We start from the raw sequence: 13309 nt of genomic DNA, 5'->3' as shown, positions 1-13309 counted from the left end.
TTCTTCCCACTTTGGTTTACTTAAGCTTGTGAATTGGTTTGGAAATGTATTTCTCACTCTCTAAACAGAAGGCCAGTGATAATGGGCTTTGAAATAGGTTTGATTTCCCTTAAAATCCTGTTTAAATAAAATAAACATTGATTTATCTTTGCCATTTTGTTATAAAGCGTAAAAAATTCTAAATACTTTGAAATAAGTTGGGTCACTTCAAGTGTTGGGCAATTTGAAATATTTCTTTCATGCTGTGCGGGGATTAACTTCTTTGGAAGTTTTTTTTCTCTCTGCTAAGGACAATTACTTTAAGCTGCTTGCTTTCTTTAGCTTCCATTTGTCTTTTTTTGAGCCTGTTTTTCAGCTGCTGGAAGGAAGGAATGGGGCTGTGTTGTTTAAGTGAAGTCACAGAGAGCACTGCAGTCATTCATCTTAAAGAGGGCAGGTGGGGCGAAAAAAGTATGAACACTGACCCGAGCAATCGGGCATTTATCTTTCCCAGGCATGACTGATAGCGAGAGAAAGATTGAAGGAGACTGAAAGAAGCACATGGTGCCATACAAAATGGACTTAGGTCACAGTGTAGAAATGAAATCCCTTACATATGAGAGTCCTTTATTACAATGATGTGATTTCATAGCGGGATTATTGAAGTCAAATCAAGGCCACGACAATGTGGTCCAAACCTACAGGAAACCTAAACAAGCCAGACAGGTAGAAATAAACAAAGAGGGGGCAGCAGAGAAATAGACGCTGCAGGGTAGATTACCTCTGGGTTCACCTCAGGTGTGCTTCTTAATCATGCTGCTGGTCTGGCTTAGAGGTTTTGATAAGGGTAGTGACTGTTTATTGAAGGTGACAGCTTCACATGAGCCTCAGAACAAGCAGTGTTGAAAACATCCGAGGGAACGAAGAGGCTGTAAACCATCATTCTGGCACACATAAAGGCTCATATAAAGAGGGATCTTGCTCATATTTCACATCTTTACTGGCATCGGCTTCATGGGATGTGAGAGGTACTCAAGTGTCTACATGAGGATAGCCTCAGTTATGTCTCAATAACTGTACCTGCAGAGGGTTCGAGGGCAATTTAATGCCTAAAAAGCCAAAACGTAAACTTTCCCCCAGTGATGGAGATGGCAGCAGAGTATATAGGATCTGATTGGGACACAGTCTGCTGATTCATTTCCTCAGAATCCTTAAGTGTTTTAACTTGCTTTTCACTGTAATTTCATTGACAACTGAGATTTTTCCATGTTTATAAATGAACAGGGTCAGCATTGTTGTCATCTCAAAATTAATAGGCAGCAATAATTACCACTTCCACATTAGGACTGGATAACATCTAGTTCCTGGGAGAGGTTCACATGTGCTCATCCTAGGCATGCATGTCAAGCTATTTTGGGTTCTTGATGATTTATTTCAAATGTTAATTTTAGAAGGGTGGAATGATCATACAACAAATTAATTTTAAACACAAGAATTTTGTGCATAATGTTGTTGTGTATTTTCTGTAATCCACACGGATTCAAAATGACATATACAGGTACAAATATTCACATACTGCAACTGGAGAAGTGAGCCTTTCCAAGTTTTATCTTAACCAAACTCATTTTGTTGTCATCAACAAGCTTCTTGCATAAATCTGCCTGAAAAATTAACTATTTCCTTTGTCATACAGGTCCTTCTCAAAATATTAGCATATTGTTATAAAGTTAATTATTTTCCATAATGTCATGATGAAAATTTAACATTCATATATTTTAGATTCATTGCACACTAACTGAAATATTTCAGGTCTTTTATTGTCTTAATACGAATGATTTTGGCATACAGCTCATGAAAACCCAAAATTCCTATCTCACAAAATTAGCATATCATTAAAAGGGTCTCTAAACGAGCTATGAACCTAATCATCTGAATCAATGAGTTAACTCTAAACACCTGCAAAAGATTCCTGAGGCCTTTAAAACTCCCAGCCTGGTTCATCACTCAAAACCCCAATCATGGGTAAGACTGCCGACCTGACTGCTGTCCAGAAGGCCACTATTGACACCCTCAAGCAAGAGGGTAAGACACAGAAAGAAATTTCTGAACGAATAGGCTGTTCCCAGAGTGCTGTATCAAGGCACCTCAGTGGGAAGTCTGTGGGAAGGAAAAAGTGTGGCAGAAAATGCTGCACAACGAGAAGAGGTGACCGGACCCTGAGGAAGATTGTGGAGAAGGGCCGATTCCAGACCTTGGGGGACCTGCGGAAGCAGTGGACTGAGTCTGGAGTAGAAACATCCAGAGCCACCGTGCACAGGCGTGTGCAGGAAATGGGCTACAGGTGCCGCATTCCCCAGGTCAAGCCACTTTTGAACCAGAAACAGCGGCAGAAGCGCCTGACCTGGGATACAGAGAAGCAGCACTGGACTGTTGCTCAGTGGTCCAAAGTACTTTTTTTGGATGAAAGCAAATTCTGCATGTCATTCGGAAATCAAGGTGCCAGAGTCTGGAGGAAGACTGGGGAGAAGGAAATGCCAAAATGCCAGAAGTCTAGTGTCAAGTACCCACAGTCAGTGATGGTCTGGGGTGCCGTGTCAGCTGCTGGTGTTGGTCCACTGTGTTTTATCAAGGGCAGGGTCAATGCAGCTAGCTATCAGGAGATTTTGGAGCACTTCATGCTTCCATCTGCTGAAAAGCTTTATGGAGATGAAGATTTCATTTTTCAGCACGACCTGGTACCTGCTCACAGTGCCAAAACCACTGGTAAATGGTTTACTGACCATGGTATCACTGTGCTCAATTGGCCTGCCAACTCTCCTGACCTGAACCCCATAGAGAATCTGTGGGATATTGTGAAGAGAACGTTGAGAGACTCAAGACCCAACACTCTGGATGAGCTAAAGGCCGCTATCGAAGCATCCTGGGCCTCCATAAGACCTCAGCAGTGCCACAGGCTGATTGCCTCCATGCCACGCCGCATTGAAGCAGTCATTTCTGCAAAAGGATTCCCGACCAAGTATTGAGTGCATAACTGTACATGATTATTTGAAGGTTGACGTTTTTTGTATTAAAAACACTTTTCTTTTATTGGTCGGATGAAATATGCTAATTTTGTGAGATAGGAATTTTGGGTTTTCATGAGCTGTATGCCAAAATCATCCGTATTAAGACAATAAAAGACCTGAAATATTTCAGTTAGTGTACAATGAATCTAATATATATCAATGTTAAATTTTCATCATTACATTATGGAAAATAATGAACTTTATCACAATATGCTAATATTTTGAGAAGGACCTGTATATGCTGTTCAGTTAAACAAGAATGATAGAAAGTAATCTGTTAGCAGCTAAAATGTACAACCTGCTTGCATAACTTTGCACACTTAAAACATGTACTGTTGAAGCACATTTCAGTTTATTTATAGCATTCATTCATCTTGTGTTCAGACATGGTATTTATAGTGAATCGAATTATCATGGATAACATTCAGCTATGCAAGTCACATTCTTCTGACTTTTGTTCATCTGCACCCTCAAGCAAGAAGGTAAGACACAGAAAGAAATTTCTGAACAAATAGGCTGTTCCCAGAGTGCTGTATCAAGGCACCTCAGTGGGAAGTCTGTGGGAAGGAAAAAGTGTGGCAGAAAACGCTGCACAACGAGAAGAGGTGACCGGACCCTGAGGAAGATTGTGGAGAAGGGCCGATTCCAGACCTTGGGGGACCTGCGGAAGAAGTGGACTGAGTCTGGATTAGAAACATCCAGAGCCACCGTGCACAGGCGTGTGCAGGAAATGGGCTACAGGTGCCACATTCCCCAGGTCAAGCCACTTTTGAACCAGAAACAGCGGCAGAAGCGCCTGACCTGGGCTACAGAGAAGCAGCACTGGACTGTTGAAAAGTGTTGAGAGACTCAAGACCCAACACTTTTCTTTTATTGGTCGGATGAAATATGCTAATTTTGTGAGATAGGAATTTTGGGTTTTCATGAGCTGTATGCCAAAATCATCCGTATTAAGACAATAAAAGACCTGAAATATTTCAGTTAGTGTGCAATGAATCTAAAATATATGAATGTTAAATTTTCATCATGACATTATGGAAAATAATGAACTTTATCACAATATGCTAATATTTTGAGAAGGACCTGTAGCAGTTAGCCTGAGGTGAAATTGTCCTCTTTTTTGATGTTCTAACAACTTCGTGCAATGCCTAGCTTGAACATTTCCATTCTGAAGTACACAAATCTCTATTTTTTAGTACCTTCTCAATCTATCACATTTGTGTGTGTGTGTGTGTGTGTGTGTGTGTGTGTGTGTGTGTGTGTGTGTGTGTGTGTGTGTGTGTGTGTGTGTGTGTGTGTGTGTGTGTGTGTGTGTGTGTGTGTGTGTATTCATTAAATGCATCAAAACTAACAACTTGTACTATGATGCACTTTTAAGTTAGGGACATATGCTTTGAAGCATAAATGAGGATAATCCATAACTGGAAACCAGCAGCATATGTTTCTGTTTTCTCTGTTTAGTTCTCCGTAAAAAAACAAACAAACAAAAAAAAACTAATGAATTGAAACTGGCAGGTCACAACTCAAACAACTGAGAATCTGCATCAGGGAGGAAAAATCCAATCAGTGCTTCTTTACATTTTATGAGATATTTTCCACCTGTTATCAATATTTACCAAAAAATAAATAAAATCCCAACTCCTCTGAACTCAAACATATGTTCCTGCACCATGTTAACAACACAAAGTTATCAAATGGTTTAGTGTTGCTGGGCACACATCAAAAACAGAAGACCTCAGGAAATTGTGCCAACATGTTATAAAAAAAGAGAATTATATGTCTCCCACAGGTTGTTCTAGAAACATAACTCCCTTTGCTGAAAAAGACGCAAAAGCTTTGCCAGCAATTTTAAATGTGTCCTTTCACATTCAGCTGCAAATCAGTGAAGCATGCTTTGTGCTGTAACCCTGTTGCAATAACCACAAGCATGTCAGTTTGAGTTTCCATGGTATTCATCAGCCTACACAAGGAAATATTCATGAGTCTTGAAAGAAGAATTATGAAATTGTTTTAGCAAATGGCTTCTCTATTTGAGAGCCAGATCACCCACGACTACAGGTATCTAAGCATTTAAAAACATCATGTATTTAGATGGTTTTAGTTTATGAACACATATTTAGTGGCAACACATTAATGAACTCTTCACAGCGAGAACAATTCAGCGTTGTGTGTCATTAGATCTTCACTTTGTGTCATGTGAGCATGTTCTACGGCCTCCAGATCTGCTGGTTTTCATTAATATGTACAATAGCAGAACCATGTCTCCACTGATGGGGCTGCAGGGCATTAGAGAAGGTTACTCACAGAGGAGGACTGCTGAGCTTGAGGCAAGGCGAGACTTGACAGCCTCTTCAGAAAAACATCCCTGTTTTAATATATTTTATTAAACTGTTTTGGCAAAAGTAAACTGCTCCTAGGTGCAGAAACTTTCATTAAAACATGTAAACACTTTATGTCTGTCATTGACACATTTACTATACACCAGTGATCTTAGCTAAAAGAAGATACCAATTTACATTTACTCAAACGCTGGTTGTTAAACTTGTGTCAAAGGAACAAAGAGAAAGGGGGATTTTAAAGCTATGCATTATTGTGACATACAGTGTCTTCCCAAGGTATCCACACTTCTTGGCCCTTTTCACTTTTTGTTACGTCACAACTACAAACATAAATGTGTTTTATTAAAAATGTACGTAACCGGCCAAAACACAAAGTTGTGCATGAATTTGGAGTGAAATGAAATGGATACATGATTTTAATTTCTTTTTTGAATAAACATTTGAAACATGAGGCATGTATTCTCTACCTATGATTAAATAACTTCCAGAACAAGCTTTTGCTAAGAGATTTTCAGGATTTGTCTCTACCACCTTTACATATCAACAAAAAGTAATTTTGGCCCACTGCAAAATAGCTTAAGCTCAGTCAGATTGGATGAAGAGCATCTTTGAACATAATTTCTCAACTCTTGCATCTCAGTTGGATTTCAGCTTGACCATTCTACTACATAAATATGCTTTGATCTAAACCATTACATGGTAGCACAGGCTTCTAACAAGTTTTCTTCCAAACCCCCCCTTTATTTTGTTCCATAAATCCACCTATAAAATCTGAACAGCTTCCCTGTCCTGAAAGCATCCTCACACCAAAAGACATCCACATTTCACCACATGTGGGCCAAATCTGTGCTGTTTTGCTGTCACCTGACCACAGCATCGTTTTCCACATTTGCAGTGTCTTCTACATGGCTTGTGGCAAACTTTTATCACTTCATTTCAACAATAGCTTCCTTCTTGTCTCACCTTCATAAAGGCCAGATTTTTCCACCTGAGCTGAGTTCCTAGGGTCCTCTTGGCTACTTCTCTGATTTTATGCTCCTCTTGCTTGACCTCGCAGTTTAGGTGGACAGCAACATTTTGGTTGGTTAACAGATTCACCATACTCGCTTCTCAGTGAGATGTTGAAATGATCAGATACTGTTTTATGACCTAACTTTGCTTTAAAGTTCTTCACAGCATTCTCCCTGACCTGTCTAAAGGTTCCTTAGTCTCTAAAATTATCTTGTATCGAGTTTACATTACACACAGGGGCAGTCTATTTACTAAATAATTGACCTCTGAAGAAATTTGTTGTACTGGATTATATTTTGGCCTATCAGATAAATGGGATGTAATGGACTGACGGACGGACAGACGGATGGAAATTGAAGAATGATCTTTTTTTAATCCTGAAAATGGCATCCCTCCTGAAATGTTTCATAGCCATTTACTAAGGCATTGTGCATCAGTATGCTTCTCTTGACATTTAGGCATTTTGATGAAAGTGTTACACAGACCCATTCAGTAAATTAGAATATCAATTAAAAGTGTATTTATTTCAGTAAGTCAAGCCTTTATTTCTATTAATTATGATCATTTTCAGCTTACAGCTAATAAAAACACAACATTCAAGATTAGAGTATTACATCAGACCAAAAAACTGCATTTTTAATACATAACAGTGGGCTTAATAAAAAGTATGTTCAATACCTGTTTAAAAGTTGTACTTTTAATGACAAACAAGCATCACTGGGATACATATTCACATTTTCTAATATGATTATATATAATTTAATTTAAATGCATATTATTTTTAAAGAATTTTATATTACAACCTATTTTCTTTAATGGTGATTCCAATCCAAGTTTGTGTCAGGACCTGAGTGATATGTCTGTTTGCTGGTGCTGTTTACTGTGCTTAGCCTCTAGATGGCACTGGAGATCATGAGGAGAGGTGACAGGTGTTCCCTATTTCCCTGATCATCCCTGGAGGGGTATTTAAGAAGGATGCTGCCAGCAACTCATTGCCAGAGTGTTGCCCTTAGTGGTACAAGCTAAAGCCACAATTTATCTTTGCTCTACGTAGTAATCTTTGTGTGTGTGCTCCTTCGCAGGCTGAATTACCTGAACCTGACTTCGCCCTCAGCATTGTGTGCTGTTTTGGATTTTTGATTTCTGGAGATGAGATCTCCAGCTTCACGGAAGAGACCCAAGATTCATGTTTCTTCATCTGACACAACCTGCTGGCAGCTTCCTGATTCCATAATTCCTCTGACCTCCTCAAGTGAACCCTGTCCACCCTCCACCTACTGCAGCACCACCACCAGAGCCTCAGTACCAAACAGCTTGTATCAAGGACTCACTTTCTCAGGTCTCACTGGTGCACAACTTCTTGGTCTCTCCCCCCTCCTGGCAGATCTCACCACTATTCTGGTAAGACAGATTTATTGTTTAGAATATTTACTCTAAGATTTACTCCTTACTTACCAGTTCTACTTACCTTACAGTTGGTATCCCGGTTCCAGATCCCCGCACCTCCTCGTTTCCTGTAAATAAAATCCTTGCCGTAATTCTGTCTCCTGATTGCTTACTGCATGTGGGTCAAATCTGTTCCTAGAACTGACAGTTTGGGGCTGTGGATTTATGGAAATATGACAGAAATTGCTATTGGATCCAACCAAAATAACTTCCACCTTCTGGTAAATATTGGAATTGTATAATTATATTTCCTCAGAGTAGGCAATAAGTAGGTTAGAGGAAATATACATGAAGTCATTTGTTTAAAAAGCAGGAACAGAATGTCCCCCACAGCGAATACAAAAAAATCCAATGGCTGAAACGAAACATCCGATGGCACAAGGTTCATTTGGAACTTGAAAGACTGGTATGAAACAAACTAAACTTCAAAAGTACAAAATGGTCAAGGGGTGAAAAAACAGCCACCTTAAATAGTTAACTACCAAAAAACTGCATTGGAAAGGGCAAGTGTCTTTAAAACCCAGAGACTCAGAAAGCCAAAAAGCCCAGGGTACCTAAAGAGCTGCAGAGATCTACAGTTTAGGGTAGGTGAATCTGTCACTAGGTCAACTATTAGTCATGCACTTCATAGATCTGACCTTGATGTAGAGGACACAGTAAACCTGTGGAAGGCTTTAATGTCTTCTAGTCAGATGACATAGTTGAATCTTTTGGCAAACATGCACTAGCTATGCTTAACGCTTATCACTTTATGGAGTCTGTTTCAATATAAAAACATAATTAAACCCTAATTCAATTTAAACATAGTGCTTGCTGACTCTAAACAGTTTCCTTAAAAAAACACAAATCTTGTTTGCCAAACTAAACTAGTCTATTTAACAAATCCGTTGGGTTTACAAAGGACTTTCAAAAAGGAAGGAAAAATCTGCAGAAGTCAAAAAGACCAGCAAGTAAAGGATGCTGTGACCTTAAAAGGATTCTTAAGATAGACACAATGAGCAGGAAATAGTTGTTCCTGGAAATGGCTGACAGGCTCCAATTTTGTGGAGATTTAAGAAATCAAATTCCACAGCACATAAATTAGCCAAGGTTACTCCTCCAAAAAGGAGGAATTACATAGAGCCACTCCTTCGCTGTAAGACCAAGCAGGCATCATCTTTGACTTCTGCTGGTATATTATAACACCACCTATTCACCCTTCAAACTTCTATCATCTGGCACGAAAGCCTCTAAATCTTGTTATAAGCTCACAGGGGATAGAGTGGCTCAGGGTTTATGAACGCTGCATAGAAGCCCTGGGTACATTTTAAGACTTATTCCTGCTCTTGTCAATGTCAAACAACAAGAAATCACAACAGAAGTGGTGGTCATTTGCTACAGGGTTTATTGTTGTTGTGGTGTGTTGTCTGTAACAGGGCAGCAGATCAAATTCAGCCATGTCGTCTCTGACCTACAGTTCAGTCTCTGATTTACCAAAGCAAAGTAATTAAATCTAACAGAAGAAATGCGACTCGGCATATAAGTTCATTCATAGTGAGAAATACCTTGAATAAAAAAAGGAATGGCCAAATATTTTAGAAAATGCATGCACTTAACTTTTGCAGCCCCAAATCTTCAGCCTCTCAAAGTAATTGTGGCTGCCTCTTGAATGAGAAGCGTGGCGAACACGCTTAGGATTAGCCGCAGACCCTAAAAGAGTTACTTTGAATGTTTTTCTCTATTTTCTCTGTTCTCCAAGCTAACAAAGGAGGGGTAACGTCACTGCAGAAAAAGAAGTGGAGGCTTGATTTTAGAGCAATAGTCCACCAAAACGACTATATAAACCAAATAAAATAAAATAATAAATTTTGTTATATAAGTAATGGGAAGCTGCTTTTTTAACTTCATCAGAACAGAGGAATGCAGTCATAATGATTTATAGCTTGGCAATGCTGCCCTTCAGTGGCAGCTGAGTAGAATGTCCTCTTTTGAAGATGACATATTTTAAAAATAAAACTGTTTGTGCCTGCGGAAAGTAAAATACTTAGAGAATAAATCTGAAAAGGTATATCATTTCAGTTCAGTTTTTCCACTACAACAAGCCCCATATTGTGAAACTATTTCACTGTGATGAAATCCCCTTTTTTTTCTGATTTCCAGAAGTCTTTCCTCTTCATTATTTCCTGTCGAAACCCAATGATTCCTCAGTGTCTGTCAGGTTGAGCTACTACCATGAAGGAGCGCACCCCTATGTAGGTCAAGTGCACGTAAATGTCAGGTTTTGTCCCACCAAAATAAAGATAAATGTGTCTTGGCACATACCCGAAAAACTAATCTAAGGTGGTGATCCATCAATAGCCCAAGTTTCAAGCCCGATTAGGCTGCCGGTTTCATCATCCTGAATTTCAAGGACAACCCCGATGTGCAAGTATTGCTTTAGTTCCTTGTACAACAGATCAAAGTGTCTCCATCGAGAAAAGAAAGTCTTAGCCTTAGATTTTTGGGAACATGGAAACCTCAAGGCCGCATTTAATCTTGTTAAAGAATTGTCCTCAACCACCACTTTGGAAACATAAATGTCACACCATTCCCAGTGCCCAGCTGAGCGACACGTGTTCAGTGCATTTGATGGTGCTTCTGACCTCATTGTGACTCTCCTCCGGGTCTCTTCATACAGCCTGACAGTAAAATGTGGTTATATAATATCAAAATGCTGTGTCATTTTTTTAAAAGCTGTTTACAGTGTTTGAATCACTTTTTTGCTATAGGATGATAGTACAATCCCGAATTGCAACAAGCTGGGGGTTTTTTTTCAATTACACCAGCTGGTATTTACAGAGAAACACCACTCCATGACCTGCCACAAACATTAAAAAAACCACAGTGCCAAACAAAGTCCACTGGTGAAAAATAGAATGCCCAGACCCCTAAAACACATGTATAAACAATATGCATTACATCAGTGACCACCCATATCTGTTTGTGTGTACGTCACTGAAAGTAAGTCACGAAATGTATTTTCTGGCCTCGAGGCTCCACACAGTGTACAACAGCCACCTACGTGTTTGCTAATACTGTGCTGGACCACAGATTGCAGGAAGCAATGACCATGACTACAGCATGCAGTGTGACAATGTTTGTTTCCGTTCAGAGTGGCAAAGCGGGCTTTTTTTTTGTCAAATTGTTTAATGCAAAATGGGAAAGTCAGACCACTGCAAAGGTCTTGTTTAAGAAACATCTCAGATTCTTTATAGGATTAAAGGGTTGATACCGTGGCTTTGATTGCATGTGTGAAAATAACTTCTCATGCTGTTCGACACAACAAATTCTATCTTTCTACAGAGATTGCTCCTTAAATGGATAGTTCAGGATTTTTGTGAGGTGTGAAGTGAGGTTCTAATATTTAGTCCAAGGGGGGCCAAGACCAAAGAAAACTTCCATCAGCCTAATAACAAATCCTATCTCAAAATCAGTGGTTTAGGCAAATTGGGTCTTAGGAACCTTTAAACCAACTTCGAGTGTGCATTGGGTTGGTATTTACACAAAGGCTGATGATTTTTTATGCATAAATAGGATGTAGACGCAGTGTGCAGCTAATGATCGGCCTGTGTGAAAAAGGATCTGACAGCAAAATATGTACATTGCTTTCAGAATAACTGGCTCATAAATAAAGCAGAAAAATGTTCACCTTGTTATGCTTTAAAGTGGTGTAAAACCCAAAACTTATAGTTGTTTAAGTGAACGCTATATTAATTATTACACTTCTTCTTTTTTTTTTTTTTTAGATTAGAGTTCTAATCTAAACGTTTTAGGGTCAAAGTTGAAAAAATAAACAGAAGGTTCCCCTGAAGTTGGAATTCCAAGTTGCAAAGTCGGATGTTTCTCACCAACCTAACCTCAAAATACAATATGGCCTTTGCAATTTTTAAAAGGTAGTGATAGTTGCAGTTGTTGGGATACTGGATATGTTGGCAAAGTGTTTGAATGTACAAAATCCTGAGAAATAGATTATTATGGTTGGAGATTAGTTTATCAGCTCACTGAGCACAGCAATTAGCAAATACTACTTGATGTCAAACTTACAACTAGAGCACGATGTTATCCTCAGAACCAAGAACATGAAACACAGCATTAGTACACCATAAGCACTTGTTTCTGGTTCATTGCTGTCCACTTCAATTTTTATAGGGGTACTTAAAATATCCCGCAGTGCACTTCTTTACAAGTACTTTGTTTTGTGCCTGAATAACTTACATTTTGGTGTGTGCTTATTAGCTTTACACAAGAGTTCAGCTTACAATGGTATATGTGTTTCACATTTACGTTTTAAGTTCTTCATACCAAATTTTCCACTTAAGGCTGGCCCGGTATTGCCAGTGTTGTGTGTACGACAATTTGAGAACCATCGATTTACATCAATTTTACATGTTCTGTTTTTAGTCTGTGCATTGGTGGCACTCCCACTCCTACTTTCATTTCCCGTGAAAAAGATCATAGCCTACTATGTAAAAACTGTTCAAGGTAAAAGTAGCGATGGTTTGAAGGTCCATCAAATAGTGTTTACATAAACTGTTAGGACATTTTTGAGATTCTGCTTGTTTTAAGATAGACGTCAGATTTGGGTGACAAGAGAGGGTGACGGTCAACCAGTAACGTGCTGCTGAGTATAAATGTGGTGCTCTATTTGCCTTTAAAGTCCAAACTTGGATTTGGGAACAATATAAAATCAGACATAACTGGGTTCTAGTTCAAATAACCAGTGCAAGTTGCTGATTGATATGTAAACCAGGCTAACTGCTATTAGCAATGAAAGCTGATTACAATGTATTTCTTTTTGGTTTTTCTTTTAAAATGGTGCAGAACCAATTTGACTAAAGGAGTACATGGCTGATTTGATGAGATTTAAATAGTCAGAGGGGCAAAAGCCATTTTTCTCTTCCACTATCATTATGTCTTACATGCAGGGAAGCCTGTTGAAATTTGCGGTTGGATTTGGTGAGTAATATCTGACTTTGCTTCTCAGACTTGTGATTTTTTGGGACTATTATGTACAATTTTTCACTTTCAAACATGAAACTCCCAAATTAAACCTGTCATGGTTGTACCCTGCACACCAGCCCTCCCATGACTTTGCAAAGATTAAGCATGTATACAGAATGGATGGAATTTGGTTACATGCTTTTTACACCTTTTTGAATGATTGTTTTTTATAGTATTACATGGCAAACTGAAAGAAATGTTTTCGTCTGTAAAGACAGAGGTACTATAAATGTTTTGCTTTTTTATAGTTATTTTCTGCATGCAAGAAAGCAGAGAAGCTAAAAATATGATTTTTCTTTTTGAATGAGAATTTCTTATTTATTGATAAGAATGTGTCAGAATGTGCAGCAATTGCCTGTTGATCTGTGGATACCTAGATACTGTAATTGTGTACATGTTTCTTAATAAATATCTGTTTTGGGGTTTTATTGCAACCCAACTGCCCTTAGG

The sequence above is a fragment of the Girardinichthys multiradiatus genome, chromosome 23 (genome assembly GCF_021462225.1).
Source record: "Girardinichthys multiradiatus isolate DD_20200921_A chromosome 23, DD_fGirMul_XY1, whole genome shotgun sequence".
Classification (NCBI taxonomy): domain Eukaryota; kingdom Metazoa; phylum Chordata; class Actinopteri; order Cyprinodontiformes; family Goodeidae; genus Girardinichthys; species Girardinichthys multiradiatus.
Note: the sequence above shows the minus strand (reverse complement) of the source record.